General features: G+C 41.4%; 29 non-coding genes across 29 annotated transcripts; all 29 read right to left on the bottom strand.

The window, feature by feature from the left end:
• Positions 1–385: 385 nt before the first annotated feature.
• TRNAE-UUC (transfer RNA glutamic acid (anticodon UUC)) lies at positions 386–457 on the bottom strand. Its single transcript has one exon. It is a non-coding gene; the product is annotated as a tRNA-Glu (tRNA).
• A 301-nt stretch (positions 458–758) lies between these two features.
• On the bottom strand, positions 759–844 carry TRNAY-GUA (transfer RNA tyrosine (anticodon GUA)). The gene is given in 2 exon segments: positions 759–794; positions 808–844. It is a non-coding gene; the product is annotated as a tRNA-Tyr (tRNA).
• A 152-nt stretch (positions 845–996) lies between these two features.
• On the bottom strand, positions 997–1068 carry TRNAG-UCC (transfer RNA glycine (anticodon UCC)). The gene has a single exon. It is a non-coding gene; the product is annotated as a tRNA-Gly (tRNA).
• Positions 1069–3060: 1992 nt separating this feature from the next.
• On the bottom strand, positions 3061–3132 carry TRNAE-UUC (transfer RNA glutamic acid (anticodon UUC)). The gene has a single exon. It is a non-coding gene; the product is annotated as a tRNA-Glu (tRNA).
• A 301-nt stretch (positions 3133–3433) lies between these two features.
• On the bottom strand, positions 3434–3519 carry TRNAY-GUA (transfer RNA tyrosine (anticodon GUA)). The gene is given in 2 exon segments: positions 3434–3469; positions 3483–3519. It is a non-coding gene; the product is annotated as a tRNA-Tyr (tRNA).
• Positions 3520–3671: 152 nt separating this feature from the next.
• Positions 3672–3743, bottom strand: TRNAG-UCC (transfer RNA glycine (anticodon UCC)). Its single transcript has one exon. It is a non-coding gene; the product is annotated as a tRNA-Gly (tRNA).
• A 1790-nt stretch (positions 3744–5533) lies between these two features.
• On the bottom strand, positions 5534–5605 carry TRNAE-UUC (transfer RNA glutamic acid (anticodon UUC)). Its single transcript has one exon. It is a non-coding gene; the product is annotated as a tRNA-Glu (tRNA).
• Positions 5606–5906: 301 nt separating this feature from the next.
• TRNAY-GUA (transfer RNA tyrosine (anticodon GUA)) lies at positions 5907–5992 on the bottom strand. Its single transcript is given in 2 exon segments — positions 5907–5942; positions 5956–5992. It is a non-coding gene; the product is annotated as a tRNA-Tyr (tRNA).
• A 171-nt stretch (positions 5993–6163) lies between these two features.
• On the bottom strand, positions 6164–6235 carry TRNAG-UCC (transfer RNA glycine (anticodon UCC)). The gene has a single exon. It is a non-coding gene; the product is annotated as a tRNA-Gly (tRNA).
• A 1791-nt stretch (positions 6236–8026) lies between these two features.
• TRNAE-UUC (transfer RNA glutamic acid (anticodon UUC)) lies at positions 8027–8098 on the bottom strand. The gene has a single exon. It is a non-coding gene; the product is annotated as a tRNA-Glu (tRNA).
• Positions 8099–8399: 301 nt separating this feature from the next.
• TRNAY-GUA (transfer RNA tyrosine (anticodon GUA)) lies at positions 8400–8485 on the bottom strand. The gene is given in 2 exon segments: positions 8400–8435; positions 8449–8485. It is a non-coding gene; the product is annotated as a tRNA-Tyr (tRNA).
• A 152-nt stretch (positions 8486–8637) lies between these two features.
• Positions 8638–8709, bottom strand: TRNAG-UCC (transfer RNA glycine (anticodon UCC)). Its single transcript has one exon. It is a non-coding gene; the product is annotated as a tRNA-Gly (tRNA).
• Positions 8710–10498: 1789 nt separating this feature from the next.
• TRNAE-UUC (transfer RNA glutamic acid (anticodon UUC)) lies at positions 10499–10570 on the bottom strand. The gene has a single exon. It is a non-coding gene; the product is annotated as a tRNA-Glu (tRNA).
• Positions 10571–10871: 301 nt separating this feature from the next.
• On the bottom strand, positions 10872–10957 carry TRNAY-GUA (transfer RNA tyrosine (anticodon GUA)). Its single transcript is given in 2 exon segments — positions 10872–10907; positions 10921–10957. It is a non-coding gene; the product is annotated as a tRNA-Tyr (tRNA).
• Positions 10958–11109: 152 nt separating this feature from the next.
• Positions 11110–11181, bottom strand: TRNAG-UCC (transfer RNA glycine (anticodon UCC)). Its single transcript has one exon. It is a non-coding gene; the product is annotated as a tRNA-Gly (tRNA).
• Positions 11182–12972: 1791 nt separating this feature from the next.
• On the bottom strand, positions 12973–13044 carry TRNAE-UUC (transfer RNA glutamic acid (anticodon UUC)). The gene has a single exon. It is a non-coding gene; the product is annotated as a tRNA-Glu (tRNA).
• A 301-nt stretch (positions 13045–13345) lies between these two features.
• TRNAY-GUA (transfer RNA tyrosine (anticodon GUA)) lies at positions 13346–13431 on the bottom strand. Its single transcript is given in 2 exon segments — positions 13346–13381; positions 13395–13431. It is a non-coding gene; the product is annotated as a tRNA-Tyr (tRNA).
• Positions 13432–13583: 152 nt separating this feature from the next.
• Positions 13584–13655, bottom strand: TRNAG-UCC (transfer RNA glycine (anticodon UCC)). The gene has a single exon. It is a non-coding gene; the product is annotated as a tRNA-Gly (tRNA).
• A 1791-nt stretch (positions 13656–15446) lies between these two features.
• Positions 15447–15518, bottom strand: TRNAE-UUC (transfer RNA glutamic acid (anticodon UUC)). The gene has a single exon. It is a non-coding gene; the product is annotated as a tRNA-Glu (tRNA).
• A 301-nt stretch (positions 15519–15819) lies between these two features.
• On the bottom strand, positions 15820–15905 carry TRNAY-GUA (transfer RNA tyrosine (anticodon GUA)). The gene is given in 2 exon segments: positions 15820–15855; positions 15869–15905. It is a non-coding gene; the product is annotated as a tRNA-Tyr (tRNA).
• A 152-nt stretch (positions 15906–16057) lies between these two features.
• On the bottom strand, positions 16058–16129 carry TRNAG-UCC (transfer RNA glycine (anticodon UCC)). The gene has a single exon. It is a non-coding gene; the product is annotated as a tRNA-Gly (tRNA).
• A 1791-nt stretch (positions 16130–17920) lies between these two features.
• TRNAE-UUC (transfer RNA glutamic acid (anticodon UUC)) lies at positions 17921–17992 on the bottom strand. Its single transcript has one exon. It is a non-coding gene; the product is annotated as a tRNA-Glu (tRNA).
• Positions 17993–18293: 301 nt separating this feature from the next.
• TRNAY-GUA (transfer RNA tyrosine (anticodon GUA)) lies at positions 18294–18379 on the bottom strand. The gene is given in 2 exon segments: positions 18294–18329; positions 18343–18379. It is a non-coding gene; the product is annotated as a tRNA-Tyr (tRNA).
• Positions 18380–18518: 139 nt separating this feature from the next.
• Positions 18519–18590, bottom strand: TRNAG-UCC (transfer RNA glycine (anticodon UCC)). The gene has a single exon. It is a non-coding gene; the product is annotated as a tRNA-Gly (tRNA).
• Positions 18591–20137: 1547 nt separating this feature from the next.
• TRNAE-UUC (transfer RNA glutamic acid (anticodon UUC)) lies at positions 20138–20209 on the bottom strand. Its single transcript has one exon. It is a non-coding gene; the product is annotated as a tRNA-Glu (tRNA).
• A 301-nt stretch (positions 20210–20510) lies between these two features.
• Positions 20511–20596, bottom strand: TRNAY-GUA (transfer RNA tyrosine (anticodon GUA)). Its single transcript is given in 2 exon segments — positions 20511–20546; positions 20560–20596. It is a non-coding gene; the product is annotated as a tRNA-Tyr (tRNA).
• A 152-nt stretch (positions 20597–20748) lies between these two features.
• TRNAG-UCC (transfer RNA glycine (anticodon UCC)) lies at positions 20749–20820 on the bottom strand. The gene has a single exon. It is a non-coding gene; the product is annotated as a tRNA-Gly (tRNA).
• A 1609-nt stretch (positions 20821–22429) lies between these two features.
• On the bottom strand, positions 22430–22512 carry TRNAY-GUA (transfer RNA tyrosine (anticodon GUA)). Its single transcript is given in 2 exon segments — positions 22430–22469; positions 22476–22512. It is a non-coding gene; the product is annotated as a tRNA-Tyr (tRNA).
• A 152-nt stretch (positions 22513–22664) lies between these two features.
• TRNAG-UCC (transfer RNA glycine (anticodon UCC)) lies at positions 22665–22736 on the bottom strand. The gene has a single exon. It is a non-coding gene; the product is annotated as a tRNA-Gly (tRNA).
• Between the last annotated feature and the right edge of the window lie 1430 nt (positions 22737–24166).

Genomic DNA, 24166 nt, shown 5'->3' with positions numbered 1-24166 from the left:
CAGACATTGGCATTATGTCTCCCTTTTCCTCTTCATCTATCTTTGTTCTCTTTATCTCCCAACCCTTTCTCTTTACCTCTCCCTGTTTGTCCACTTTTTCTTTACCGCTACCTTTTGTCACTTCCTCTCCTCTTTTCTTTAATCTATCCTCCTTTTCTTTAATCTCTCCATTTTCATTATCTTTCCTCCTGTTGCTTTTTATATAATCTCTCTAATCTATTCCTCCCGTTTCTGATGTTCCTTGACCAGCCCAAAGAGGTAAGGAATCTGCCCCAGTATTTTGAGGTGGCTATTCAGGTAAGGTGAGCGCTTTAAATGTTGGGGAATATGATTAATGCTATTTGATTTGACCAACTAGCAACAAAGGGTTCCAATAAAAACTAGCTTCCCATACCAGGAGTCGAACCCGGGCTGCCTGGGTGAAAACCAGGAATCCTAACCGCTAGACCATATGGGATATGTGTCTCCACCCTGCACACACCACATGGGATGGTGTATGTGACAGAGCATCCACAGATCCTATAGGAGGTGAACCTTTTTATTTTAAAATACAGCTGTAATGCCTGTCAGTCCGCGGCTGCAGTTCATGAGTTCCTGTTCCAATGATCTTTGTGAGATGCGTCAAAGTTATAGTTTCTTTAGATCTTCCCAGATAAAGTGGTCCTTTTGCTGACCACGGAATTCGCACCTAAAGTCCACTCTTCACTCTGTAGGATCAACCTACCATTTTTTTTCCCGTCTCACAAAAATATAAAGCTTCCTTCGAGCCGGAATCGAACCAGCGACCTAAGGATGTCCGATTATTTTCTACAGTCCTCCGCTCTACCAGCTGAGCTATCGAAGGTCATGCTTCAGTGTGCTGTCCATGCTGACTGTACCTGGAGCAGCCCCTCACTCACCAACAACGCGTGTTACAAGCTACATCAAGTTGAAAGGTTAACATTGTAAACGGCTTGAAATTTACTGAATAGACCCGGATGTGTAAAAATCAATTTTTGCGACGGCCGGGAATCGAACCCGGGTCAACTGCTTGGAAGGCAGCTATGCTCACCACTATACCACCAACGCTGGACAGAGAGGTAGGCTTTTAATCTAGAGATGGGAAGGTCCGGAAAAAAAAACATAAGAAAAAAAAAACATTTTCCTTCCGTTTTTTTCCAAAGCCATTTTTTGTTTGTGGGAAATGATGTCATATCCCGGAGCTCAGACTCAGCAGCACTCAGAGGATGCTCACTTTCTATGGAGGTTGCGTAACGTTTTCTTTAATTTCATAAAAATGAACCCTGCTGATGATGTCCTGGGAAAGGCTGGGTTTTGTGACCCTTGAGTTTTAGGATAATGTGAGTTAGATCCAGTCTGATATACAACGAAGGTAAAAGAAGTGTGGAACCAGTTTTCACAGAGCCCGATAGATCTGCTACATGGGTGGTTTTAGGAGTTCTGCATATGTAGATGTTATTGTGTCATTTTTCAGCCTTTAGCAGAATTTAGTTTTATGTGGAATATGGAATGTTTCATCAGAAGGAAGGAAAGGAATTTTCCCCCTGGTATGGGGCAATTGGCATCTGCTTCATAAGGGTTTTTTGCCTTCCTCTGGATCAACACAGTAGGGACACAATATGTATATAGGTTGAACTTGATGGACTTTGGTCTTTTTTCAACCTTATGAACTATGTTACTATGTTACTATGTTACTATGTTACTATGTTATGAACTATGTTAGAACATTTAGAAATCTGGCCGACCTTCAGGAAATGTTAAAAATTGTCATCTTCTGCCTTGGTCCGATCCTCTTCTCTGGCCTGGCTTGTTTCTACACTTAAGCTTCTTTAGCGTAGCGGTTGTACCGTTTACATTTTCGACAAAGGTCCCCGGTTCAAAACTGGGTAGAAACACTTCTTATCATTATTCCCATTTAAAATACAGAACCGATGATTCATCACCAAAGAGGGCAATCTGCTCCTCAGTTTTGTACCAGAAGGTGGTGCTGTTGCCCTAGGTCTTGGCCTAGTCAAGAAAATGGTGGTCAATCTACTGATGTCTTTCTTTCAGGTAAATGACTGGTGCTTCACATACTTTTTGCTTTGTTGCTTTAGTGTATTCCTTTGTTTTTCTTGTTTGTAATTTGGATTTTGAGATGATTTTTCCATGATATGTTTGAACCTGATGCAGAACTCACTATAACTATAAAATGAAATACCTGGTCAGTATATTGTGGTGCTATAAAATCTATAAATACAATGTAATGTTGTTATAAATACACCTGTTTTGTGATTCGTACGGATAGTTACCTGTAAGTTGTCGGTGGCCAGACTGGGGATAACTAAGCAGCACTGGCAGTTTCAGGAATTCCACCCTTCCTCCAGCAATCATCAGATATAGAAGATATAATACTTGATCCCTTTATGCCCATCTCATGGTGATGGGGCTGCCCTGAGAACAAGAGCAGTATGATCAGGTTTTACCATAAATTTGTCCGGTGTAATTCACTTTTCCCGCAGTGACAGTTTCCTTTACATAATTTTCTGAAGGGACAAATTATACATATTACATATAAAACATATACACTTTATGAAAGGATGTGGACACCCCTAATTATTGAGTTTAGGTATTTCAGCCACATCCATTGCTAACAGGTGTATAAAATCAAGCACATAGTCGACCATCTCCCTAGACAGACATTGGCATTATGTCTCCCTTTTCCTCTTCATCTATCTTTGTTCTCTTTATCTCCCAACCCTTTCTCTTTACCTCTCCCTGTTTGTCCACTTTTTCTTTACCGCTACCTTTTGTCACTTCCTCTCCTCTTTTCTTTAATCTATACTCCTTTTCTTTAATCTCTCCATTTTCATTATCTTTCCTCCTGTTGCTTTTTATATAATCTCTCTAATCTATTCCTCCCGTTTCTGATGTTCCTTGACCAGCCCAAAGAGGTAAGGAATCTGCCCCAGTATTTTGAGGTGGCTATTCAGGTAAGGTGAGCGCTTTAGATGTTGGGGAATATGATTAATGCTATTTGATTTGACCAACTAGCAACAAAGGGTTCCAATAAAAACTAGCTTCCCATACCGGGAGTTGAACCCGGGCCGCCTGGGTGAAAACCAGGAATCCTAACCGCTAGACCATATGGGATATGTGTCTCCACCCTGCACACACCACATGGGATGGTGTATGTGACAGAGCATCCACAGATCCTATAGGAGGTGAACCTTTTTATTTTAAAATACAGCTGTAATGCCTGTCAGTCCGCGGCTGCAGTTCATGAGTTCCTGTTCCAATGATCTTTGTGAGATGCGTCAGAGTTATAGTTTCTTTAGATCTTCCCAGATAAAGTGGTCCTTTTGCTGACCACGGAATTCGCACCTAAAGTCCACTCTTCACTCTGTAGGATCAACCTACCATTTTTTTTCCCGTCTCACAAAAATATAAAGCTTCCTTCGAGCCGGAATCGAACCAGCGACCTAAGGATGTCGGATTATTTTCTACAGTCCTCCGCTCTACCAGCTGAGCTATCGAAGGTCATGCTTCAGTGTGCTGTCCATGCTGACTGTACCTGGAGCAGCCCCTCACTCACCAACAACGCGTGTTACAAGCTACATCAAGTTGAAGGGTTAACATTGTAAACAGCTTGAAACTTACTGAATAGACCCGGATGTGTAAAAATCAATTTTTGCGTTGGCCGGGAATCGAACCCGGGTCAACTGCTTGGAAGGCAGCTATGCTCACCACTATACCACCAACGCTGGACAGAGAGATAGGCTTTTAATCTAGAGATGGGAAGGTCCGGAAAAAAAAACATAAGAAAAAAAAAACATTTTCCTTCCGTTTTTTTCCAAAGCCATTTTTTGTTTGTGGGAAATGATGTCATATCCCGGAGCTCAGACTCAGCAGCACTCAGAGGATGCTCACTTTCTATGGAGGTTGCGTAACGTTTTCTTTAATTTCATAAAAATGAACCCTGCTGATGATGTCCTGGGAAAGGCTGGGTTTTGTGACCCTTGAGTTTTAGGATAATGTGAGTTAGATCCAGTCTGATATACAACGAAGGTAAAAGAAGTGTGGAACCAGTTTTCACAGAGCCCGATAGATCTGCTACATGGGTGGTTTTAGGAGTTCTGCATATGTAGATGTTATTGTGTCATTTTTCAGCCTTTAGCAGAATTTAGTTTTATGTGGAATATGGAATGTTTCATCAGAACATTTAGAAATCTGGCCGACCTTCAGGAAATGTTAAAAATTGTCATCTTCTGCCTTGGTCCGATCCTCTTCTCTGGCCTGGCTTGTTTCTACACTTAAGCTTCTTTAGCGTAGCGGTTGTACCGTTTGCCTTTTCAACAAAGGTCCCGGGTTCAAAACTGGGTAGAAACACTTCTTATCATTATTCCCATTTAAAATACAGAACCGATGATTCATCACCAAAGAGGGCAATCTGCTCCTCAGTTTTGTACCAGAAGGTGGTGCTGTTGCCCTAGGTCTTGGCCTAGTCAAGAAAATGGTGGTCAATCTACTGATGTCTTTCTTTCAGGTAAATGACTGGTGCTTCACATACTTTTTGCTTTGTTGCTTTAGTGTATTCCTTTGTTTTTCTTGTTTGTAATTTGGATTTTGAGATGATTTTTCCATGATATGTTTGAACCTGATGCAGAACTCACTATAACTATAAAATGAAATACCTGGTCAGTATATTGTGGTGCTATAAAATCTATACATACAATGTAATGTTGTTATAAATACACCTGTTTTGTGATTCGTACGGATAGTTACCTGTAAGTTGTCGGTGGCCAGACTGGGCATAACTAAGCAGCACTGGCAGTTTCAGGAATTCCACCCTTCCTCCAGCAATCATCAGATATAGAAGATATAATACTTGATCCCTTTATGCCCATCTCATGGTGATGGGGCTGCCCTGAGAACAAGAGCAGTATGATCAGGTTTTACCATAAATTTGTCCGGTGTAATTCACTTTTCCCGCAGTGACAGTTTCCTTTACATAATTTTCTGAAGGGACAAATTATACATATTACATATAAAACATATACACTTTATGAAAGGATGTGGACACCCCTAATTATTGAGTTTAGGTATTTCAGCCACATCCATTGCTAACAGGTGTATAAAATCAAGCACATAGTCGACCATCTCCCTAGACAGACATTGGCATTATGTCTCCCTTTTCCTCTTCATCTATCTTTGTTCTCTTTATCTCCCAACCCTTTCTCTTTACCTCTCCCTGTTTGTCCACTTTTTCTTTACCGCTACCTTTTGTCACTTCCTCTCCTCTTTTCTTTAATCTATCCTCCTTTTCTTTAATCTCTCCATTTTCATTATCTTTCCTCCTGTTGCTTTTTATATAATCTCTCTAATCTATTCCTCCCGTTTCTGATGTTCCTTGACCAGCCCAAAGAGGTAAGGAATCTGCCCCAGTATTTTGAGGTGGCTATTCAGGTAAGGTGAGCGCTTTAGATGTTGGGGAATATGATTAATGCTATTTGATTTGACCAACTAGCAACAAAGGGTTCCAATAAAAACTAGCTTCCCATACCGGGAGTCGAACCCGGGCTGCCTGGGTGAAAACCAGGAATCCTAACCGCTAGACCATATGGGATATGTGTCTCCACCCTGCACACACCACATGGGATGGTGTATGTGACAGAGCATCCACAGATCCTATAGGAGGTGAACCTTTTTATTTTAAAATACAGCTGTAATGCCTGTCAGTCCGCGGCTGCAGTTCATGAGTTCCTGTTCCAATGATCTTTGTGAGATGCGTCAGAGTTATAGTTTCTTTAGATCTTCCCAGATAAAGTGGTCCTTTTGCTGACCACGGAATTCGCACCTAAAGTCCACTCTTCACTCTGTAGGATCAACCTACCATTTTTTTTCCCGTCTCACAAAAATATAAAGCTTCCTTCGAGCCGGAACCGAACCAGCGACCTAAGGATGTCCGATTATTTTCTACAGTCCTCCGCTCTACCAGCTGAGCTATCGAAGGTCATGCTTCAGTGTGCTGTCCATGCTTCAGTGTGCTGTCCATGCTGACTGTACCTGGAGCAGCCCCTCACTCACCAACAACGCGTGTTACAAGCTACATCAAGTTGAAAGGTTAACATTGTAAACGGCTTGAAATTTACTGAATAGACCCGGATGTGTAAAAATCAATTTTTGCGATGGCCGGGAATCGAACCCGGGTCAGCTGCTTGGAAGGCAGCTATGCTCACCACTATACCACCAACGCTGGACAGAGAGATAGGCTTTTAATCTAGAGATGGGAAGGTCCGGAAAAAAAAACATAAGAAAAAAAAAACATTTTCCTTCCGTTTTTTTCCAAAGCCATTTTTTGTTTGTGGGAAATGATGTCATATCCCGGAGCTCAGACTCAGCAGCACTCAGAGGATGCTCACTTTCTATGGAGGTTGCGTAACGTTTTCTTTAATTTCATAAAAATGAACCCTGCTGATGATGTCCTGGGAAAGGCTGGGTTTTGTGACCCTTGAGTTTTAGGATAATGTGAGTTAGATCCAGTCTGATATACAACGAAGGTAAAAGAAGTGTGGAACCAGTTTTCACAGAGCCCGATAGATCTGCTACATGGGTGGTTTTAGGAGTTCTGCATATGTAGATGTTATTGTGTCATTTTTCAGCCTTTAGCAGAATTTAGTTTTATGTGGAATATGGAATGTTTCATCAGAACATTTAGAAATCTGGCCGACCTTCAGGAAATGTTAAAAATTGTCATCTTCTGCCTTGGTCCGATCCTCTTCTCTGGCCTGGCTTATTTCTGCACTTAAGCTTCTTTAGCGTAGCGGTTGTACCGTTTGCCTCACGCGACAAAGGTCCCCGGTTTGAAACTGGGTAGAAGCACTTCTTATCATTATTCCCATTTAAAATACAGAACCGATGATTCATCACCAAAGAGGGCAATCTGCTCCTCGGTTTTGTACCAGAAGGTGGTGCTGTTGCCCTAGGTCTTGGCCTAGTCAAGAAAATGGTGGTCAATCTACTGATGTCTTTCTTTCAGGTAAATGACTGGTGCTTCACATACTTTTTGCTTTGTTGCTTTAGTGTATTCCTTTGTTTTTCTTGTTTGTAATTTGGATTTTGAGATGATTTTTCCATGATATGTTTGAACCTGATGCAGAACTCACTATAACTATAAAATGAAATACCTGGTCAGTATATTGTGGTGCTATAAAATCTATACATACAATGTAATGTTGTTATAAATACACCTGTTTTGTGATTCGTACGGATAGTTACCTGTAAGTTGTCGGTGGCCAGACTGGGGATAACTAAGCAGCACTGGCAGTTTCAGGAATTCCACCCTTCCTCCAGCAATCATCAGATATAGAAGATATAATACTTGATCCCTTTATGCCCATCTCATGGTGATGGGGCTGCCCTGAGAACAAGAGCAGTATGATCAGGTTTTACCATAAATTTGTCCGGTGTAATTCACTTTTCCCGCAGTGACAGTTTCCTTTACATAATTTTCTGAAGGGACAAATTATACATATTACATATAAAACATATACACTTTATGAAAGGATGTGGACACCCCTAATTATTGAGTTTAGGTATTTCAGCCACATCCATTGCTAACAGGTGTATAAAATCAAGCACATAGTCGACCATCTCCCTAGACAGACATTGGCATTATGTCTCCCTTTTCCTCTTCATCTATCTTTGTTCTCTTTATCTCCCAACCCTTTCTCTTTACCTCTCCCTGTTTGTCCACTTTTTCTTTACCGCTACCTTTTGTCACTTCCTCTCCTCTTTTCTTTAATCTATCCTCCTTTTCTTTAATCTCTCCATTTTCATTATCTTTCCTCCTGTTGCTTTTTATATAATCTCTCTAATCTATTCCTCCCGTTTCTGATGTTCCTTGACCAGCCCAAAGAGGTAAGGAATCTGCCCCAGTATTTTGAGGTGGCTATTCAGGTAAGGTGAGCGCTTTAGATGTTGGGGAATATGATTAATGCTATTTGATTTGACCAACTAGCAACAAAGGGTTCCAATAAAAACTAGCTTCCCATACCGGGAATCGAACCCGGGCTGCCTGGGTGAAAACCAGGAATCCTAACCGCTAGACCATATGGGATATGTGTCTCCACCCTGCACACACCACATGGGATGGTGTATGTGACAGAGCATCCACAGATCCTATAGGAGGTGAACCTTTTTATTTTAAAATACAGCTGTAATGCCTGTCAGTCCGCGGCTGCAGTTCATGAGTTCCTGTTCCAATGATCTTTGTGAGATGCGTCAGAGTTATAGTTTCTTTAGATCTTCCCAGATAAAGTGGTCCTTTTGCTGACCACGGAATTCGCACCTAAAGTCCACTCTTCACTCTGTAGGATCAACCTACCATTTTTTTTCCCGTCTCACAAAAATATAAAGCTTCCTTCGAGCCGGAATCGAACCAGCGACCTAAGGATGTCCGATTATTTTCTACAGTCCTCCGCTCTACCAGCTGAGCTATCGAAGGTCATGCTTCAGTGTGCTGTCCATGCTGACTGTACCTGGAGCAGCCCCTCACTCACCAACAACGCGTGTTACAAGCTACATCAAGTTGAAAGGTTAACATTGTAAACGGCTTGAAATTTACTGAATAGACCCGGATGTGTAAAAATCAATTTTTGCGATGGCCGGGAATCGAACCCGGGTCAGCTGCTTGGAAGGCTGCTATGCTCACCACTATACCACCAACGCTGGACAGAGAGATAGGCTTTTAATCTAGAGATGGGAAGGTCCGGAAAAAAAAACATAAGAAAAAAAAAACATTTTCCTTCCGTTTTTTTCCAAAGCCATTTTTTGTTTGTGGGAAATGATGTCATATCCCGGAGCTCAGACTCAGCAGCACTCAGAGGATGCTCACTTTCTATGGAGGTTGCGTAACGTTTTCTTTAATTTCATAAAAATGAACCCTGCTGATGATGTCCTGGGAAAGGCTGGGTTTTGTGACCCTTGAGTTTTAGGATAATGTGAGTTAGATCCAGTCTGATATACAACGAAGGTAAAAGAAGTGTGGAACCAGTTTTCACAGAGCCCGATAGATCTGCTACATGGGTGGTTTTAGGAGTTCTGCATATGTAGATGTTATTGTGTCATTTTTCAGCCTTTAGCAGAATTTAGTTTTATGTGGAATATGGAATGTTTCATCAGAACATTTAGAAATCTGGCCGACCTTCAGGAAATGTTAAAAATTGTCATCTTCTGCCTTGGTCCGATCCTCTTCTCTGGCCTGGCTTATTTCTGCACTTAAGCTTCTTTAGCGTAGCGGTTGTACCGTTTGCCTCACGCGACAAAGGTCCCCGGTTTGAAACTGGGTAGAAGCACTTCTTATCATTATTCCCATTTAAAATACAGAACCGATGATTCATCACCAAAGAGGGCAATCTGCTCCTCGGTTTTGTACCAGAAGGTGGTGCTGTTGCCCTAGGTCTTGGCCTAGTCAAGAAAATGGTGGTCAATCTACTGATGTCTTTCTTTCAGGTAAATGACTGGTGCTTCACATACTTTTTGCTTTGTTGCTTTAGTGTATTCCTTTGTTTTTCTTGTTTGTAATTTGGATTTTGAGATGATTTTTCCATGATATGTTTGAACCTGATGCAGAACTCACTATAACTATAAAATGAAATACCTGGTCAGTATATTGTGGTGCTATAAAATCTATACATACAATGTAATGTTGTTATAAATACACCTGTTTTGTGATTCGTACGGATAGTTACCTGTAAGTTGTCGGTGGCCAGACTGGGGATAACTAAGCAGCACTGGCAGTTTCAGGAATTCCACCCTTCCTCCAGCAATCATCAGATATAGAAGATATAATACTTGATCCCTTTATGCCCATCTCATGGTGATGGGGCTGCCCTGAGAACAAGAGCAGTATGATCAGGTTTTACCATAAATTTGTCCGGTGTAATTCACTTTTCCCGCAGTGACAGTTTCCTTTACATAATTTTCTGAAGGGACAAATTATACATATTACATATAAAACATATACACTTTATGAAAGGATGTGGACACCCCTAATTATTGAGTTTAGGTATTTCAGCCACATCCATTGCTAACAGGTGTATAAAATCAAGCACATAGTCGACCATCTCCCTAGACAGACATTGGCATTATGTCTCCCTTTTCCTCTTCATCTATCTTTGTTCTCTTTATCTCCCAACCCTTTCTCTTTACCTCTCCCTGTTTGTCCACTTTTTCTTTACCGCTACCTTTTGTCACTTCCTCTCCTCTTTTCTTTAATCTATCCTCCTTTTCTTTAATCTCTCCATTTTCATTATCTTTCCTCCTGTTGCTTTTTATATAATCTCTAATCTATTCCTCCCGTTTCTGATGTTCCTTGACCAGCCCAAAAAGGTAAGGAATCTGCCCCAGTATTTTGAGGTGGCTATTCAGGTAAGGTGAGCGCTTTAGATGTTGGGGAATATGATTAATGCTATTTGATTTGACCAACTAGCAACAAAGGGTTCCAATAAAAACTAGCTTCCCATACCGGGAGTCGAACCTGGGCCGCCTGGGTGAAAACCAGGAATCCTAACCGCTAGACCATATGGGATATGTGTCTCCACCCTGCACACACCACATGGGATGGTGTATGTGACAGAGCATCCACAGATCCTATAGGAGGTGAACCTTTTTATTTTAAAATACAGCTGTAATGCCTGTCAGTCCGCGGCTGCAGTTCATGAGTTCCTGTTCCAATGATCTTTGTGAGATGCGTCAGAGTTATAGTTTCTTTAGATCTTCCCAGATAAAGTGGTCCTTTTGCTGACCACGGAATTCGCACCTAAAGTCCACTCTTCACTCTGTAGGATCAACCTACCATTTTTTTTCCCGTCTCACAAAAATATAAAGCTTCCTTCGAGCCGGAATCAAACCAGCGACCTAAGGATGTCCGATTATTTTCTACAGTCCTCCGCTCTACCAGCTGAGCTATCGAAGGTCATGCTTCAGTGTGCTGTCCATGCTGACTGTACCTGGAGCAGCCCCTCACTCACCAACAATGCGTGTTACAAGCTACATCAAGTTGAAGGGTTAACATTGCAAACGGCTTGAAACTTACTGAATAGACCCGGATGTGTAAAAATCAACTTTTGCGTTGGCCGGGAATCGAACCCGGGTCAGCTGCTTGGAAGGCAGCTATGCTCACCACTATACCACCAACGCTGGACAGAGAGATAGGCTTTTAATCTAGAGATGGGAAGGTCCGGAAAAAAAAACATAAGAAAAAAAAAACATTTTCCTTCCGTTTTTTTCCAAAGCCATTTTTTGTTTGTGGGAAATGATGTCATATCCCGGAGCTCAGACTCAGCAGCACTCAGAGGATGCTCACTTTCTATGGAGGTTGCGTAACGTTTTCTTTAATTTCATAAAACTGAACCCTGCTGATGATGTCCTGGGAAAGGCTGGGTTTTGTGACCCTTGAGTTTTAGGATAATGTGAGTTAGATCCAGTCTGATATACAACGAAGGTAAAAGAAGTGTGGAACCAGTTTTCACAGAGCCCGATAGATCTGCTACATGGGTGGTTTTAGGAGTTCTGCATATGTAGATGTTATTGTGTCATTTTTCAGCCTTTAGCAGAATTTAGTTTTATGTGGAATATGGAATGTTTCATCAGAACATTTAGAAATCTGGCCGACCTTCAGGAAATGTTAAAAATTGTCATCTTCTGCCTTGGTCCGATCCTCTTCTCTTGCCTGGCTTATTTCTACACTTAAGCTTCTTTAGCGTAGCGGTTGTACCGTTTGCCTCACGCGACAAAGGTCCCCGGTTCGAAACTGGGTAGAAACACTTCTTATCATTATTCCCATTTAAAATACAGAACCGATGATTCATCACCAAAGAGGGCAATCTGCTCCTCAGTTTTGTACCAGAAGGTGGTGCTGTTGCCCTAGGTCTTGGCCTAGTCAAGAAAATGGTGGTCAATCTACTGATGTCTTTCTTTCAGGTAAATGACTGGTGCTTCACATACTTTTTGCTTTGTTGCTTTAGTGTATTCCTTTGTTTTTCTTGTTTGTAATTTGGATTTTGAGATGATTTTTCCATGATATGTTTGAACCTGATGCAGAACTCACTATAACTATAAAATGAAATACCTGGTCAGTATATTGTGGTGCTATAAAATCTATACATACAATGTAATGTTGTTATAAATACACCTGTTTTGTGATTCGTACGGATAGTTACCTGTAAGTTGTCGGTGGCCAGACTGGGGATAACTAAGCAGCACTGGCAGTTTCAGGAATTCCACCCTTCCTCCAGCAATCATCAGATATAGAAGATATAATACTTGATCCCTTTATGCCCATCTCATGGTGATGGGGCTGCCCTGAGAACAAGAGCAGTATGATCAGGTTTTACCATAAATTTGTCCGGTGTAATTCACTTTTCCCGCAGTGACAGTTTCCTTTACATAATTTTCTGAAGGGACAAATTATACATATTACATATAAAACATATACACTTTATGAAAGGATGTGGACACCCCTAATTATTGAGTTTAGGTATTTCAGCCACATCCATTGCTAACAGGTGTATAAAATCAAGCACATAGTCGACCATCTCCCTAGACAGACATTGGCATTATGTCTCCCTTTTCCTCTTCATCTATCTTTGTTCTCTTTATCTCCCAACCCTTTCTCTTTACCTCTCCCTGTTTGTCCACTTTTTCTTTACCGCTACCTTTTGTCACTTCCTCTCCTCTTTTCTTTAATCTATCCTCCTTTTCTTTAATCTCTCCATTTTCATTATCTTTCCTCCTGTTGCTTTTTATATAATCTCTCTAATCTATTCCTCCCATTTCTGATGTTCCTTGACCAGCCCAAAGAGGTAAGGAATCTGCCCCAGTATTTTGAGGTGGCTATTCAGGTAAGGTGAGCGCTTTAGATGTTGGGGAATATGATTAATGCTATTTGATTTGACCAACTAGCAACAAAGGGTTCCAATAAAAACTAGCTTCCCATACCGGGAGTCGAACCCGGGCCGCCTGGGTGAAAACCAGGAATCCTAACCGCTAGACCATATGGGATATGTGTCTCCACCCTGCACACACCACATGGGATGGTGTATGTGACAGAGCATCCACAGATCCTATAGGAGGTGAACCTTTTTATTTTAAAATACAGCTGTAATGCCTGTCAGTCCGCGGCTGCAGTTCATGAGTTCCTGTTCCAATGATCTTTGTGAGATGCGTCAGAGTTATAGTTTCTTTAGATCTTCCCAGATAAAGTGGTCCTTTTGCTGACCACGGAATTCGCACCTAAAGTCCACTCTTCACTCTGTAGGATCAACCTACCATTTTTTTTCCCGTCTCACAAAAATATAAAGCTTCCTTCGAGCCGGAATCAAACCAGCGACCTAAGGATGTCCGATTATTTTCTACAGTCCTCCGCTCTACCAGCTGAGCTATCGAAGGTCATGCTTCAGTGTGCTGTCCATGCTGACTGTACCTGGAGCAGCCCCTCACTCACCAACAATGCGTGTTACAAGCTACATCAAGTTGAAGGGTTAACATTGCAAACGGCTTGAAACTTACTGAATAGACCCGGATGTGTAAAAATCAACTTTTGCGTTGGCCGGGAATCGAACCCGGGTCAGCTGCTTGGAAGGCAGCTATGCGCACCACTATACCACCAACGCTGGACAGAGAGATAGGCTTTTAATCTAGAGATGGGAAGGTCCGGAAAAAAAAACATAAGAAAAAAAAAACATTTTCCTTCCGTTTTTTTCCAAAGCCATTTTTTGTTTGTGGGAAATGATGTCATATCCCGGAGCTCAGACTCAGCAGCACTCAGAGGATGCTCACTTTCTATGGAGGTTGCGTAACGTTTTCTTTAATTTCATAAAACTGAACCCTGCTGATGATGTCCTGGGAAAGGCTGGGTTTTGTGACCCTTGAGTTTTAGGATAATGTGAGTTAGATCCAGTCTGATATACAACGAAGGTAAAAGAAGTGTGGAACCAGTTTTCACAGAGCCCGATAGATCTGCTACATGGGTGGTTTTAGGAGTTCTGCATATGTAGATGTTATTGTGTCATTTTTCAGCCTTTAGCAGAATTTAGTTTTATGTGGAATATGGAATGTTTCATCAGAACATTTAGAAATCTGGCCGACCTTCAGGAAATGTTAAAAATTGTCATCTTCTGCCTTGGTCCGATCCTCTTCTCTGGCCTGGCTTATTTCTACACTTAAGCTTCTTTAGCGTAGCGGTTGTACCGTTTGCCTCACGCGACAAAGGTCCCCGGTTCGAAACTGGGTAGAAACACTTCTTATCATTATTCCCATTTAAAATACAGAACCGATGATTCATCACCAAAGAGGGCAATCTGCTCCTCAGTTTTGTACCAGAAGGTGGTGCTGTTGCCCTAGGTCTTGGCCTAGTCAAGAAAATGGTGGTCAATCTACTGATGTCTTTCTTTCAGGTAAATGACTGGTGCTTCACATACTTTTTGCTTTGTTGCTTTAGTGTATTCCTTTGTTTTTCTTGTTTGTAATTTGGATTTTGAGATGATTTTTCCATGATATGTTTGAACCTGATGCAGAACTCACTATAACTATAAAATGAAATACCTGGTCAGTATATTGTGGTGCTATAAAATCTATACATACAATGTAATGTTGTTATAAATACACCTGTTTTGTGATTCGTACGGATAGTTACCTGTAAGTTGTCGGTGGCCAGACTGGGGATAACTAAGCAGCACTGGCAGTTTCAGGAATTCCACCCTTCCTCCAGCAATCATCAGATATAGAAGATATAATACTTGATCCCTTTATGCCCATCTCATGGTGATGGGGCTGCCCTGAGAACAAGAGCAGTATGATCAGGTTTTACCATAAATTTGTCCGGTGTAATTCACTTTTCCCGCAGTGACAGTTTCCTTTACATAATTTTCTGAAGGGACAAATTATACATATTACATATAAAACATATACACTTTATGAAAGGATGTGGACACCCCTAATTATTGAGTTTAGGTATTTCAGCCACATCCATTGCTAACAGGTGTATAAAATCAAGCACATAGTCGACCATCTCCCTAGACAGACATTGGCATTATGTCTCCCTTTTCCTCTTCATCTATCTTTGTTCTCTTTATCTCCCAACCCTTTCTCTTTACCTCTCCCTGTTTGTCCACTTTTTCTTTACCGCTACCTTTTGTCACTTCCTCTCCTCTTTTCTTTAATCTATCCTCCTTTTCTTTAATCTCTCCATTTTCATTATCTTTCCTCCTGTTGCTTTTTATATAATCTCTCTAATCTATTCCTCCCATTTCTGATGTTCCTTGACCAGCCCAAAGAGGTAAGGAATCTGCCCCAGTATTTTGAGGTGGCTATTCAGGTAAGGTGAGCGCTTTAGATGTTGGGGAATATGATTAATGCTATTTGATTTGACCAACTAGCAACAAAGGGTTCCAATAAAAACTAGCTTCCCATACCGGGAGTCGAACCCGGGCCGCCTGGGTGAAAACCAGGAATCCTAACCGCTAGACCATATGGGATATGTGTCTCCACCCTGCACACACCACATGGGATGGTGTATGTGACAGAGCATCCACAGATCCTATAGGAGGTGAACCTTTTTATTTTAAAATACAGCTGTAATGCCTGTCAGTCCGCGGCTGCAGTTCATGAGTTCCTGTTCCAATGACCTTTGTGAGATGCGTCAGAGTTATAGTTTCTTTAGATCTTCCCAGATAAAGTGGTCCTTTTGCTGACCACAGAATTCGCACCTAAAGTCCACTCTTCACTCTGTAGGATCAACCTACCATTTTTTTTCCCGTCTCACAAAAATATAAAGCTTCCTTCGAGCCGGAATCGAACCAGCGACCTAAGGATGTCCGATTATTTTCTACAGTCCTCCGCTCTACCAGCTGAGCTATCGAAGGTCATGCTTCAGTGTGCTGTCCATGCTGACTGTACCTGGAGCAGCCCCTCACTCACCAACAATGCGTGTTACAAGCTACATCAAGTTGAAGGGTTAACATTGTAAACGGCTTGAAACTTACTGAATAGACCCGGATGTGTAAAACTCAATTTTTGCGTTGGCCGGGAATCGAACCCGGGTCAACTGCTTGGAAGGCAGCTATGCTCACCACTATACCACCAACGCTGGACAGAGAGATAGGCTTTTAATCTAGAGATGGGAAGGTCCGGAAAAAAAAACATAAGAAAAAAAAAACATTTTCCTTCCGTTTTTTTCCAAAGCCATTTTTTGTTTGTGGGAAATGATGTCATATCCCGGAGCTCAGACTCAGCAGCACTCAGAGGATGCTCACTTTCTATGGAGGTTGCGTAACGTTTTCTTTAATTTCATAAAAATGAACCCTGCTGATGATGTCCTGGGAAAGGCTGGGTTTTGTGACCCTTGAGTTTTAGGATAATGTGAGTTAGATCCAGTCTGATATACAACGAAGGTAAAAGAAGTGTGGAACCAGTTTTCACAGAGCCCGATAGATCTGCTACATGGGTGGTTTTAGGAGTTCTGCATATGTAGATGTTATTGTGTCATTTTTCAGCCTTTAGCAGAATTTAGTTTTATGTGGAATATGGAATGTTTCATCAGAACATTTAGAAATCTGGCCGACCTTCAGGAAATGTTAAAAATTGTCATCTTCTGCCTTGGTCCGATCCTCTTCTCTGGCCTGGCTTATTTCTACACTTAAGCTTCTTTAGCGTAGCGGTTGTACTGTTTGCCTCACGCGACAAAGGTCCCCGGTTCGAAACTGGGTAGAAACACTTCTTATCATTATTCCCATTTAAAATACAGAACCAATGATTCATCACCAAGGAGGGCAATCTGCTCCTCAGTTTTGTACCAGAAGGTGGTGCTGTTTCCCTAGGTCTTGGCCTAGTCAAGAAAATGGTGGTCAATCTACTGATGTCTTTCTTTCAGGTAAATGACTGGTGCTTCACATACTTTTTGCTTTGTTGCTTTAGTGTATTCCTTTGTTTTTCTTGTTTGTAATTTGGATTTTGAGATGATTTTTCCATGATATGATTGAACCTGATGCAGAACTCACTATAACTATAAAATGAAATACCTGGTCAGTATATTGTGGTGCTATAAAATCTATACATACAATGTAATGTTGTTATAAATACACCTGTTTTGTGATTCGTACGGATAGTTACCTGTAAGTTGTCGGTGGCCAGACTGGGGATAACTAAGCAGCACTGGCAGTTTCAGGAATTCCACCCTTCCTCCAGCAATCATCAGATATAGAAGATATAATACTTGATCCCTTTATGCCCATCTCATGGTGATGGGGCTGCCCTGAGAACAAGAGCAGTATGATCAGGTTTTACCATAAATTTGTCCGGTGTAATTCACTTTTCCCGCAGTGACAGTTTTCTTTACATAATTTTCTGAAGGGACAAATTATACATATTACATATAAAACATATACACTTTATGAAAGGATGTGGACACCCCTAATTATTGAGTTTAGGTATTTCAGCCACATCCATTGCTAACAGGTGTATAAAATCAAGCACATAGTCGACCATCTCCCTAGACAGACATTGGCATTATGTCTCCCTTTTCCTCTTCATCTATCTTTGTTCTCTTTATCTCCCAACCCTTTCTCTTTACCTCTCCCTGTTTGTCCACTTTTTCTTTACCGCTACCTTTTGTCACTTCCTCTCCTCTTTTCTTTAATCTATCCTCCTTTTCTTTAATCTCTCCATTTTCATTATCTTTCCTCCTGTTGCTTTTTATGTAATCTCTCTAATCTATTCCTCCCGTTTCTGATGTTCCTTGACCAGCCCAAAGAGGTAAGAAATCTGCCCCAGTATTTTGAGGTGGCTATTCAGGTAAGGTGAGCGCTTTAGATGTTGGGGAATATGATTAATGCTATTTGATTTGACCAACTAGCAACAAAGGGTTCCAATAAAAACTAGCTTCTCATACCGGGAGTCGAACCCGGGCCGCCTGGGTGAAAACCAGGAATCCTAACCGCTAGACCATATGGGATATGTGTCTCCACCCTGCACACACCACATGGGATGGTGTATGTGACAGAGCATCCACAGATCCTATAGGAGGTGAACCTTTTTATTTTAAAATACAGCTGTAATGCCTGTCAGTCCGCGGCTGCAGTTCATGAGTTCCTGTTCCAATGATCTTTGTGAGATGCGTCAGAGTTATAGTTTCTTTAGATCTTCCCAGATAAAGTGGTCCTTTTGCTGACCACGGAATTCGCACCTAAAGTCCACTCTTCACTCTGTAGGATCAACCTACCATTTTTTTTCCCGTCTCACAAAAATATAAAGCTTCCTTCGAGCCGGAATCAAACCAGCGACCTAAGGACGTCCGATTATTTTCTACAGTCCTCCGCTCTACCAGCTGAGCTATCGAAGGTCATGCTTCAGTGTGCTGTCCATGCTGACTGTACCTGGAGCAGCCCCTCACTCACCAACAATGCGTGTTACAAGAAGGGTTAACATTGCAAACGGCTTGAAACTTACTGAATAGACCCGGATGTGTAAAAATCAATTTTTGCGTTGGCCGGGAATCGAACCCGGGTCAATTGCTTGGAAGGCAGCTATGCTCACCACTATACCACCAACGCTGGACAGAGAGATAGGCTTTTAATCTAGAGATGGGAAGGTCCGGAAAAAAAAACATAAGAAAAAAAAAACATTTTCCTTCCGTTTTTTTCCAAAGCCATTTTTTGTTTGTGGGAAATGATGTCATATCCCGGAGCTCAGACTCAGCAGCACTCAGAGGATGCTCACTTTCTATGGAGGTTGCGTAACATTTTCTTTAATTTCATAAAAATGAACCCTGCTGATGATGTCCTGGGAAAGGCTGGGTTTTGTGACCCTTGAGTTTTAGGATAATGTGAGTTAGATCCAGTCTGATATACAACGAAGGTAAAAGAAGTGTGGAACCAGTTTTCACAGAGCCCGATAGATCTGCTACATGGGTGGTTTTAGGAGTTCTGCATATGTAGATGTTATTGTGTCATTTTTCAGCCTTTAGCAGAATTTAGTTTTATGTGGAATATGGAATGTTTCATCAGAACATTTAGAAATCTGGCCGACCTTCAGGAAATGTTAAAAATTGTCATCTTCTGCCTTTGTCCGATCCTCTTCTCTGGCCTGGCTTGTTTCTACACTTAAGCTTCTTTAGCGTAGCGGTTGTACCGTTTACCTTTTCGACAAAGGTCCCCGGTTCAAAACTGGGTAGAAACACTTCTTATCATTATTCCCATTTAAAATACAGAACCGATGGTTCATCACCAAAGAGGGCAATCTGCTCCTCAGTTTTGTACCAGAAGGTGGTGCTGTTGCCCTAGGTCTTGGCCTAGTCAAGAAAATGGTGGTCAATCTACTGATGTCTTTCTTTCAGGTAAATGACTGGTGCTTCACATACTTTTTGCTTTGTTGCTTTAGTGTATTCCTTTGTTTTTCTTGTTTGTAATTTGGATTTTGAGATGATTTTTCCATGATATGTTTGAACCTGATGCAGAACTCACTATAACTATAAAATGAAATACCTGGTCAGTATATTGTGGTGCTATAAAATTTGTCCGGTGTAATTCACTTTTCCCGCAGTGACAGTTTCCTTTACATAATTTTCTGAAGGGACAAATTTTACATATTACATATAAAACATATACACTTTATGAAAGGATGTGGACACCCCTAATTATTGAGTTTAGGTATTTCAGCCACATCCATTGCTAACAGGTGTATAAAATCAAGCACATAGTCGACCATCTCCCTAGACAGACATTGGCATTATGTCTCCCTTTTCCTCTTCATCTATCTTTGTTCTCTTTATCTCCCAACCCTTTCTCTTTACCTCTCCCTGTTTGTCCACTTTTTCTTTACCGCTACCTTTTGTCACTTCCTCTCCTCTTTTCTTTAATCTATCCTCCTTTTCTTTAATCTCTCCATTTTCATTATCTTTCCTCCTGTTGCTTTTTATATAATCTCTCTAATCTATTCCTCCCGTTTCTGATGTTCCTTGACCAGCCCAAAAAGGTAAGGCATCTGCCCCAGTATTTTGAGGTGGCTATTCAGGTAAGGTGAGCGCTTTAGATGTTGGGGAATATGATTAATGCTATTTGATTTGACCAACTAGCAACAAAGGGTTCCAATAAAAACTAGCTTCCCATACCGGGAGTCGAACCCGGGCCGCCTGGGTGAAAACCAGGAATCCTAACCGCTAGACCATATGGGATATGTGTCTCCACCCTGCACACACCACATGGGATGGTGTATGTGACAGAGCATCCACAGATCCTATAGGAGGTGAACCTTTTTATTTTAAAATACAGCTGTAATGCCTGTCAGTCCGCGGCTGCAGTTCATGAGTTCCTGTTCCAATGATCTTTGTGAGATGCGTCAGAGTTATAGTTTCTTTAGATCTTCCCAGATAAAGTGGTCCTTTTGCTGACCACGGAATTCGCACCTAAAGTCCACTCTTCACTCTGTAGGATCAACCTACCATTTTTTTTCCCGTCTCACAAAAATATAAAGCTTCCTTCGAGCCGGAATCGAACCAGCGACCTAAGGATGTCCGATTATTTTCTACAGTCCTCCGCTCTACCAGCTGAGCTATCGAAGGTCATGCTTCAGTGTGCTGTCCATGCTGACTGTACCTGGAGCAGCCCCTCACTCACCAACAATGCGTGTTACAAGCTACATCAAGTTGAAGGGTTAACATTGTAAACGGCTTGAAACTTACTGAATAGACCCGGATGTGTAAAAATCAATTTTTGCGATGGCCGGGAATCGAACCCGGGTCAACTGCTTGGAAGGCAGCTATGCTCACCACTATACCACCAACGCTGGACAGAGAGATAAGCTTTTAATCTAGAGATGGGAAGGTCCGGAAAAAAAAACATAAGAAAAAAAAAACATTTTCCTTCCGTTTTTTTCCAAAGCCATTTTTTGTTTGTGGGAAATGATGTCATATCCCGGAGCTCAGACTCAGCAGCACTCAGAGGATGCTCACTTTCTATGGAGGTTGCGTAACGTTTTCTTTAATTTCATAAAAATGAACCCTGCTGATGATGTCCTGGGAAAGGCTGGGTTTTGTGACCCTTGAGTTTTAGGATAATGTGAGTTAGATCCAGTCTGATATACAACGAAGGTAAAAGAAGTGTGGAACCAGTTTTCACAGAGCCCGATAGATCTGCTACATGGGTGGTTTTAGGAGTTCTGCATATGTAGATGTTATTGTGTCATTTTTCAGCCTTTAGCAGAATTTAGTTTTATGTGGAATATGGAATGTTTCATCAGAACATTTAGAAATCTGGCCGACCTTCAGGAAATGTTAAAAATTGTCATCTTCTGCCTTGGTCCGATCCTCTTCTCTGGCCTGGCTTGTTTCTACACTTAAGCTTCTTTAGCGTAGCGGTTGTACCGTTTACCTTTTCGACAAAGGTCCCGGGTTCAAAACTGGGTAGAAACACTTCTTATCATTATTCCCATTTAAAATACAGAACCGATGATTCATCACCAAAGAGGGCAATCTGCTCCTCAGTTTTGTACCAGAAGGTGGTGCTGTTTCCCTAGGTCTTGGCCTAGTCAAGAAAATGGTGGTCAATCTACTGATGTCTTTCTTTCAGGTAAATGACTGGTGCTTCACATACTTTTTGCTTTGTTGCTTTAGTGTATTCCTTTGTTTTTCTTGTTTGTAATTTGGATTTTGAGATGATTTTTCCATGATATGTTTGAACCTGATGCAGAACTCACTATAACTATAAAATGAAATACCTGGTCAGTATATTGTGGTGCTATAAAATCTATACATACAATGTAATGTTGTTATAAATACACCTGTTTTGTGATTCGTACGGATAGTTACCTGTAAGTTGTCGGTGGCCAGACTGGGGATAACTAAGCAGCACTGGCAGTTTCAGGAATTCCACCCTTCCTCCAGCAATCATCAGATATAGAAGATATAATACTTGATCCCTTTATGCCCATCTCATGGTGATGGGGCTGCCCTGAGAACAAGAGCAGTATGATCAGGTTTTACCATAAATTTGTCCGGTGTAATTCACTTTTCCCGCAGTGACAGTTTCCTTTACATAATTTTCTGAAGGGACAAATTATACATATTACATATAAAACATATACACTTTATGAAAGGATGTGGACACCCCTAATTATTGAGTTTAGGTATTTCAGCCACATCCATTGCTAACAGGTGTATAAAATCAAGCACATAGTCGACCATCTCCCTAGACAGACATTGGCATTATGTCTCCCTTGCAGTTCATGAGTTCCTGTTCCAATGATCTTTGTGAGATGCGTCAGAGTTATAGTTTCGTTAGATCTTCCCAGATAAAGTGGTCCTTTTGCTGACCACGGAATTCGCACCTAAAGTCCACTCTTCACTCTGTAGGATCAACCTACCATTTTTTTTCCCGTCTCACAAAAATATAAAGCTTCCTTCGAGCCGGAATCGAACCAGCGACCTAAGGTCAGATTATTTTCTACAGTCCTCCGCTCTACCAGCTGAGCTATCGAAGGTCATGCTTCAGTGTGCTGTCCATGCTGACTGTACCTGGAGCAGCCCCTCACTCACCAACAATGCGTGTTACAAGCTACATCAAGTTGAAGGGTTAACATTGTAAACGGCTTGAAACTTACTGAATAGACCCGGATGTGTAAAAATCAATTTTTGCGTTGGCCGGGAATCGAACCCGGGTCAACTGCTTGGAAGGCAGCTATGCTCACCACTATACCACCAACGCTGGACAGAGAGACAGGCTTTTAATCTAGAGATGGGAAGGTCCGGAAAAAAAACCATAAGAAAAAAAAAACATTTTCCTTCCGTTTTTTTCCAAAGCCATTTTTTGTTTGTGGGAAATGATGTCATCTCCCGGAGCTCAGACTCAGCAGCACTCAGAGGATGCTCACTTTCTATGGAGGTTGCGTAACGTTTTCTTTAATTTCATAAAAATGAACCCTGCTGATGATGTCCTGGGAAAGGCTGGGTTTTGTGACCCTTGAGTTTTAGGATAATGTGAGTTAGATCCAGTCTGATATACAACGAAGGTAAAAGAAGTGTGGAACCAGTTTTCACAGAGCCCGATAGATCTGCTACATGGGTGGTTTTAGGAGTTCTGCATATGTAGATGTTATTGTGTCATTTTTCAGCCTTTAGCAGAATTTAGTTTTATGTGGAATATGGAATGTTTCATCAGAACATTTAGAAATCTGGCCGACCTTCAGGAAATGTTAAAAATTGTCATCTTCTGCCTTGGTCCGATCCTCTTCTCTGGCCTGGCTTGTTTCTACACTTAAGCTTCTTTAGCGTAGCGGTTGTACCGTTTGCCTTTTCAAACGGTAAAATGAAATACCTGGTCAGTATATTGTGGTGCTATAAAATCTATACATACAATGTAATGTTGTTATAAATACACCTGTTTTGTGATTCGTACGGATAGTTACCTGTAAGTTGTCGGTGGCCAGACTGGGTTTAACTAAGCAGCACTGGCAGTTTCAGGAATTCCACCCTTCCTCCAGCAATCATCAGATATAGAAGATATAATACTTGATCCCTTTATGCCCATCTCATGGTGATGGGGCTGCCCTGAGAACAAGAGCAGTATGATCAGGTTTTACCATAAATTTGTCCGGTGTAATTCACTTTTCCCGCAGTGACAGTTTCCTTTACATAATTTTCTGAAGGGACAAATTATACATATTACATATAAAACATATACACTTTATGAAAGGATGTGGACACCCCTAATTATTGAGTTTAGGTATTTCAGCCACATCCATTGCTAACAGGTGTATAAAATCAAGCACATAGTCGACCATCTCCCTAGACAGACATTGGCATTATGTCTCCCTTTTCCTCTTCATCTATCTTTGTTCTCTTTATCTCCCAACCCTTTCTCTTTACCTCTCCCTGTTTGTCCACTTTTTCTTTACCGCTACCTTTTGTCACTTCCTCTCCTCTTTTCTTTAATCTATCCTCCTTTTCTTTAATCTCTCCATTTTCATTATCTTTCCTCCTGTTGCTTTTTATATAATCTCTCTAATCTATTCCTCCCGTTTCTGATGTTCCTTGACCAGCCCAAAGAGGTAAGGAATCTGCCCCAGTATTTTGAGGTGGCTATTCAGGTAAGGTGAGCGCTTTAGATGTTGGGGAATATGATTAATGCTATTTGAT

The sequence above is a fragment of the Sceloporus occidentalis genome, unplaced genomic scaffold (assembly GCF_023333645.1).
Source record: "Sceloporus occidentalis isolate IW3139 unplaced genomic scaffold, rSceOcc1.0.p SCAF_111, whole genome shotgun sequence".
NCBI lineage: Eukaryota > Metazoa > Chordata > Lepidosauria > Squamata > Phrynosomatidae > Sceloporus > Sceloporus occidentalis.
Note: the sequence above shows the minus strand (reverse complement) of the source record. Positions and strands in the feature narration are given on the sequence as shown.